This window comes from Falco cherrug, chromosome 7 (genome assembly GCF_023634085.1).
Source record: "Falco cherrug isolate bFalChe1 chromosome 7, bFalChe1.pri, whole genome shotgun sequence".
In the NCBI taxonomy this organism is placed as follows: domain Eukaryota; kingdom Metazoa; phylum Chordata; class Aves; order Falconiformes; family Falconidae; genus Falco; species Falco cherrug.
The window spans coordinates 40738035-40745487 of NC_073703.1; the positions used below are offsets into that span (position 1 = coordinate 40738035).

A 7453-nucleotide genomic window follows, 5' to 3' on the forward strand; every position below is an offset into this window, starting at 1 on the left:
CTGTAAGGTGGCAGGAGCAGGCATAGAGAAGCAACATCGCACACCTGGGAGAAGCAGGAAAGGAAGGGGAGATCCTAGAAATGAGGGACGAATACATGGAAGCAGAGGTCAGAAGAGATGGAGGAGGACTGACAGGCAGAAACAAAGGATAAAGGAGAAGTGGTAGTGGTTCTGTTGTCTGCTTAAAAGACTGAAGGTTGAAGTTGATGAAAACTGCTAATTTCTACTAACAAAGAGTCCAGGCACAAAATATTTGTTGAAGTTTTTTGTTGTTTGTTTTTTTTCTTTTTAAACTGTTCCACAGAATCCTACTGAGATATTTTTCTGGGTAAAATGGGCAGTTTGTCAGCCTTCACTGGCAGCATGGAATCAAGTGGGTACATTTGAAGAGCACATGAGAACAAAGAACACCATGAGGAGGCCACAAATAATCCCAATTTACATAAAATTGAAATAGAAAAAAGTCACATTGTTAAAGGTAAAGGTATGGGTTCTGATGATATTTTCGTCTCAGCTCATCCAAAGTATTCACTATAAACATACAGGGATGTTGTTAATGTTGACGTTGAAACTGTATCTAACTAATTTATGCATGGCATTGGGGGGGGGAGTGGGATTAATACATTCCCTCTTCTTATTCTGATGTTGGATTCTTTGCCATTTTCTATTTCCCTAGTACAAAATTCCTCCTGTTGCATAACTAATGCAAGATACCTTCTTAAAAAAATATAATAAATAGTACTGTACATACTTTAGTGAGTGACATGGACAGTGGTAAAGAGGATTCAGCCAGCCAGCCCCTGGCTTTACCTGACAAGTTGGAGAGTCTTAAATTTTTTGTTAATATTTTCCTTTCCCCATGTATGCATCTACTTCAAAGCTATCTTGGTGCTACCTGCAGGAAGGGCTCCCCACCACAGCTGCCACTGATACTCAACTCCTAGTTTCTGCCCACCTGTAGTTGCCCAGAATAGCCTTTACATCCTCTGTAGAACTTAAAAGCAGTGTGTCAGCTTTCTCAACAATATTCACCTTTTCAGACTCATAAACCTAACAGACACACAGAAACAACCTGTAGCTAACCTCTCTCAGAGGGTGGAAACAGATCACTCACCCCCTTAATTGGTTTCTCACCTCCCAGAACAGCTGAAAGCAGGACTTCATGTCACAGATGTGGGATAACACCATCGCGGAGCAGGAACAAGTTATGGGACTGGTGCTGCATGGAAATGCCAAGGATGGTCAGGGCTTTTTGGACATGCAGCCTGGCATGGTCACGTCAGCCAAGAGGTATGCAACAAGCTCACCTCTCTGACTCCCAGTATCCTACAAAGGCCAAAGGTCCTTTGAGCTTTATCTAAACTACAGTGGTTGCTTCTGCTTTGTCTGCGACAAGACTGGCCCAATCAGAGTTCCAACAGATTAATGACGAGGCATAATTGTTCTTTGCAGAAACCTTGCTTTTTACATCCTATCATGACACCATCTTCTTTTTTATTTTTCTTCCTACTTTACATACTGTTTTCAACCAGTTCATAAAACAGAAATGTATGTCTGGATAAAGAGAGTGTGTGCTTCCTCAAATTATTTCAATCCCTTTTTAACTTTGGATAAATTGTTACCCTCCACTTCTTCAATGAAATAGCTGTTTTTAATTAAGGAAGGCATATTTTTGCTGCAGAAGAGCTATTTCATACTAAGCTCCTTCAGAACTTTTCAATGTACCATCTGGAGCTGACGATTTGCTGCTTTTTAAATTATCGATTTGTTCCAGCTCTTCTTTGGACACATCTTGATTACCAGAAAAGAGCAAGTCCCAGTAGGTATTGCTCTGATATTCTCTGTGCTGAAGAGCGATGCAAAGAAATAATTTAAATTCTCAGCAATGTCTTTATCTTAATTTCTGCCTTTAATCTTCAGTGATCCATTTTCTGAGCTACCCATTAATTATTCCTACTCTTCTGACAGACAGACCTGAAGCATTCTTATTTTATACCTTTAGCTGTTTGCAGTCCACCATATTTCCTTTTAATTTCCCTTCCATCTAGTCTTTATGTTAATTAATAAACCAATGTATTGGAAAGCTAGGGTTACATTTTCAGATTTGGAAGGATTCCCATTTGACTCCAAAAACTCTCCAGTCCTTGCATTCAGCTGTACTGGTTTCCTCTTTCCTTGCTTAGTATTATTTTTGTTAGCAACATACATGCCCTCCAGACTCTGTTATTGTCCTTAAGTGGAAGTCATGGCACCTTTAAGGATTTTTCTTCCTGTACTCTTCCCTCAGGAGCTTTCTTGACTAACCCTCCCAATGTGACCAAACCCCAGATGTTCTGAAGTTGAGATTTCAGTCACTTTGCTGTATTTTACTTCTCACTAAGCTACCAGACCATATTACATTAATATATCTGTTAGCAGCTTCAGATGCAATCTTGTCTTCAATTCCTTCCTTCATATTGCTCAAGATTAAGAACAAAAAAAAAAAATTCAGGATATCAGGATTTAACCACGTAAAAAAGGGAGAACTTTCATCTGAAATCCCATACCTACTTATGGCTCTGTTCCATGCTGGCAGAAAAAAAAAGGCACCTATCTCCTGTTTTAGATCTGCCAAAGGCCGAAACAAGGCAGTAGCTGGCAAACCTGGAGCGTGTAATCCACACCAGTAACAACCTGGTGCTGGAAGCTGCTTTTCTGCAACAGTGTAGTAGCAATTATAGTGCTCGCTTCTGGGCATGGAAAGGCTGCACGCAAGGGAGGTCAAGCCAGCACTGGCCACCTCAAATGGAGCATTCAGCCACCAGGCAGGGTACCAGGTGCTGGGGAGGAGAGCACAGTGTTCCACTTGCAGAGTTCCTGGCTCAGAAAGAACCACAAAGCTTCTGAGATGAAAGCAAGCCTGACACTATAGCTCGATGGTTTGGGGTCTTAGAAGAGAGAGGTCTCCTAGGTTTGAGACATTATGCTGATCCTTAGCACTTTATCCAAGAGTTCAGTGCAAAATGGTCCCTAAAACAAAATATGTAACTTACTGTCTAGTGCCTGCTGAGACTCCCCTTGAATACGTAGGAAGATCTCATCTTTCAGAGGCAGAGATGTGCAAGACCATGCTGGCCAAGTTAAAGTTGTGGCCTGAGCCCTAAACCACCTCCTGTTCAACAGGACTCACTCCTGATGCTTGAGCAACAGCCAGCTCCAGCCCTAAAACTTGACAGTTCCTCAGCACAGCAAGCTGAACTATACCTCAAGTTCACATGAAAAGCAAAGGTATTTGAACAGGCTTGTTTTGGGCTATTTTATTGCTGCTATGCTCCTTCCTAAATTGCTCTTCCTTAAAAGAGGCCTTTTCAGTATTTTCTTCTGACTTCCTGCTGCTGACACACCTAACAACCACTGGAAAACATTGTTCCTCAGCCCCTTCTCTCCACAGCTCCTTCCTCATGCCCTGCCAAATGATTCCTCATGCAGTAAAAGCCCCCACAAAGTGTCAGCTGAGCTTTAAATCATTTATTGTTTGCAAGCAGTTGAAAAAACCCAACAACCAGTTAAAAAAATCATCCTACCTCTGGCCATTGAGTTGCTGTCAATGATTTAGGAAGAGAGGAAATGAAATGCAGCACAACAGATATAGTCCTTAGATTCCCATAGCACCGGCCTCCCTGGAGGGTCCACACACGGCCTGGCTGGGCCACCCTCCCCGCGGACGGCTCCTTCCTCGCCTGTCCCCTTGCCGCCGCCGGCCACGCTCACCTCAGCCACAGAGCTGGGTGCAAGGCACTCATAATGGCGCCACAGCAGAACGGCAGCTGCGCTTCGCGAGGCCTGCTAAGCCACCCAAACACCTGCAGCGGACTTGCTTCCTGCCTCTGCACCGGAACGCAGAAAGACCTAATTTTGGTAATACCCACTGAGACAGAAAACAGCTCAGGTAGACTTGGGGAATTGGAGCTGCTGATTTATACCACATATAAAACCCCAGTTACTGTCTGTTTAAGCGTGCAGAAACGCCAGAGACGTAAGCCCTCCTGCAACTGGGGAAAAGGCCTTCACTGAACTCTTCCAGTAAATATTCTGCAAATACCCACTCTCATGCCTTCGTGCTGCCACAGCCCCTCCCAGGGCACCCGCTGACCTGTTCTTTCCTGGCCAGACGTGAAGCCTTTGAACCCAACCAGAGGGTGCTGATGAAACACAAATCAACAGAAAAGACAGCCACATCCATCTGACCTCTTGCTCTGCTGAGACACCCTGGCCTGGGAGAAACCCAGATTCCTCTTGGCCACCTCATATTTTCCCGCCCTGAGCAGGCTGCAGACCCACACGCGCACCGTGGCCCACCAGCGCAGGAGGGAGGTGGGTGCCTTGTGCCCCAAGGGCAGGGGCGAGGGTGCTGTGGAGCTGCGCGCCCTCGGGGGCTTGTGGCACCCTCTGCCCTGCGCACCCCGCACCCGCCGTACTCCAGGGGCGAAAAGGCATTGCAGCCCACGCTCGGCCCGGCGAGTCCTCGCGAGGGAGCGACAGAGCCGCCCTGGCACTTACCTTTCCCAGACACGTGTATCTGGGGACAGGCCGCCTCAGAGGACGGCAGAGGGAAGCTGGCAGGCAGCGGGTCCCCGAGGAGCCCCGGCGAGCGGGCGCGCTGCTCCCCGCCCTTCGCAGCGATGCAGCGGGTACCCGGCGAGCGCTTGGCTTTGGCACGGTGCTTCTCAGGCGGTTGCTCTGATGAGGGCAATGAGCTGTGAAGCTGCTCCCCGCCTCAGCGTTACCATCTCGCCAGCCACGCAGTCCAAGGAAAAAACATCACCTTCAGGCACTAGCGTCATCTCCATCGAGGGCATAGGGCTGTCTGTCTGGGAATGGCATTGCATACCAGACCGGGATACGCTCCGGATTCAACACTGGTACCTTCTCCCAAAAGAAAACGAGGACTCCAAAGAATAACGTGAAACACAGATGGAAAACAGGGAGGACCGCATTGAAAGATGCTTCTGGGTCAGAGCTGTGCCGCTTCCCCGGTTCAACAGCACCATCTCCTGGGTGGCCTCGGCCACTCCACCAGCAGCTCCCCCCGAGAGCATCTCCCCAAGGAGACCTTCCACAACCCTCTTCTGGAGCCACCTAAAATGTTTAGGTTATTTGCTTTTAATTGGCTTTCCTTTCAGGCAGCATCAGTCTTTGTGCACCTGTTCCCTTTCATATTTTATTGCTCGTTTCTCACTGAGCATCACAGACAGATGAGTAAACGTGAAATACTGAAGAATCCTAGATTCTGTATATTTTTAAAAACAGCAGTACAAAACATTCTTAAATTCAGCCCTAAACCTGATTTATTCCAAGCTGCGAAGGTTTTAACATGTACCCAGTCTTTATGGAGTGCATTTCTTTGAAATAATCAAAAAGCACTGCTTCTCAGAGAATGCCTACATTTTCTTTAAACAAACCAAAAAAAAACCAAACCCAAACCTAAAACAAAACTTAAAAAACCCTCCATCCCTAAATCTACTGAATAGCTGTTTAGAATTTAGACAAGTGAAATGGAGGATAGGAACAGAAACATGAAATTTCATAGTATTACCATTCAATGGGAAAATCTTGTCTGACAAGTAGTATTTCAAAGACACTCATCGTAGTGTGTATTTGAAAGCTCTAAAATGCTTGTTGAGACATCCCTGTACCCATGTAGCATGTGTTTTTCACTCACTAGATCATAGGTTTAAGACTAAAGGCTCCAAAACTTTATTCTCTCTATAGCTGTTACAGTACAAGTAGTAAATAACTCTGTATTTCGGTTTATATTAGTCTGCAAAACAAAGATTCACATTCCCTACTTCACTCTTTTGAGGCTGCATTCTGCATAAAATCTTTCAGACCTTAAAAAATGTACTTCTATAACAAGCTTAAAAAGTGCAATTCCATGGTTTTTTCTCTAATTCAACACTCTTCCAGAGCCCCTTTTGACTCAATTCACTGGTAGATGCCAAGTTAAATTTTACTCATCTTTAAGAGATGCCAAGTATGCCTCCTGTGCGAGCTTTAGATTAGAAAAGACAACATGTAATCACAGACACACATACCAGCATCACAGTGTATGTACAGGAGCAGTCTCATGGCTTTTTATGTGAGGCAGCTGCAACAATTTTAAAAAAATAATATCACTGTCCCTCTGTTGTTTGTTAGAATTAACTTCTTTAACTGGCAAAGCTGTTTCAAAATTAGTGTTGAACTTGGCCCTCTGATCGTACTTTGAAAATTATAGCATATATTTCAACAGCTAGAGGAAACTCCCTCCATCTTCAAGGAAGTCTAGTTTGTTTATTTACTTTGATTCAAAAGGTCTTAAAACATTAATATCAGGTGAGAATAAAAGTCACCTTTAAAAGATTTTCTTTCTCCTTGAGAAAAAAGCACAAGCCAGCAGCCTGCTGTCCTGTAAGCAATTACGCTGATTAATAAGTGATCTTCAAAACTGTGAAGATATGAATGCTTGTCAATTACATACAGCACTGTACGTTCCTCTCAGCCATGCACTACAACTACCATGAATTCTATACAGTACGATGGTCTTTCTAACTAAAACTACCTTTGCTCCTGGCCTACTCCCTTACTTCTGGGGAAACCAGGCATGAGCAAGAATCTGCATAATAAAATTGTAAATCAGAATCTCTTCCCTCACTTGTAAATCAATCAGGGTATACAACATCGTAATTCTGGTTTTGATACTTTTAGTACAAGAACACAAAGAAGCTTCTCAAGAACCATTCAAGAAAAAAAAAAAAAACAACCAACAAAACACACACAAAAACCAGTTACACATGACCTGGAAACTACTCTGGTTTTCCCCCACCCGTGAAACAGCACAAACTGTTGAGGTTCTTGGTTTTACTTTAGCTTAAATCAGTTAAAATTTGAATATAAAATGTGAGTTTTGGCATATACCTTTCAAAAAACTAACAAAAAATATTTGTTGAAAATAAACCGTGAATCCACTTAGCTACTTCAGTCCTATTACCTGTGTAACTAAAACCTGTTTTTCCCAAGAGATACATCAGGATAGGCCTCAAGTAGTTAAATCTATCAGGAGTTTCTATAGCCATGATCAGGCCATGTAAGGACAGCAACGCTTTAAGACAGAACTATTCAACAAAACAAGCAGCATCCCCACAAAAAGTCAAAACCAAATAACAAACAGCCTCTTCCAGGGCAGTGTTTTCATCTCAACGCTTTCAGTCAAAAAGCAAGCTCGACCCACCAGCACACTTATCAATCGAAAACCTTCCAAGTCTCCTTAACTCTCCTTATTGTCTTTCCTAGTTTGCTCACAGAAGCTGGTTAAGAGGTAACATATCCTGAAACTAATGAGCAATTTTTTCTTACACAATCCTGTAATACGGATATTGAAAAACTCCATCTAAGAAGATCTGGTTTCTGCAGAAGGAACATGCAAACCAGATTA

At 43.6% G+C, this 7453-nt stretch overlaps 1 protein-coding gene across 1 annotated transcript in view; it reads right to left on the bottom strand.

The window, feature by feature from the left end:
• Positions 1–4946, bottom strand: part of TUNAR (TCL1 upstream neural differentiation-associated RNA) — a 161889-nt gene extending 156943 nt beyond the window's left edge. The window contains exon 1 of the mRNA XM_055717387.1: positions 4540–4946. The gene's annotated coding sequence lies outside the window, so the exon portion shown is untranslated. The remainder of the gene's footprint in view (positions 1–4539) is intronic.
• Positions 4947–7453: the final 2507 nt, after the last annotated feature.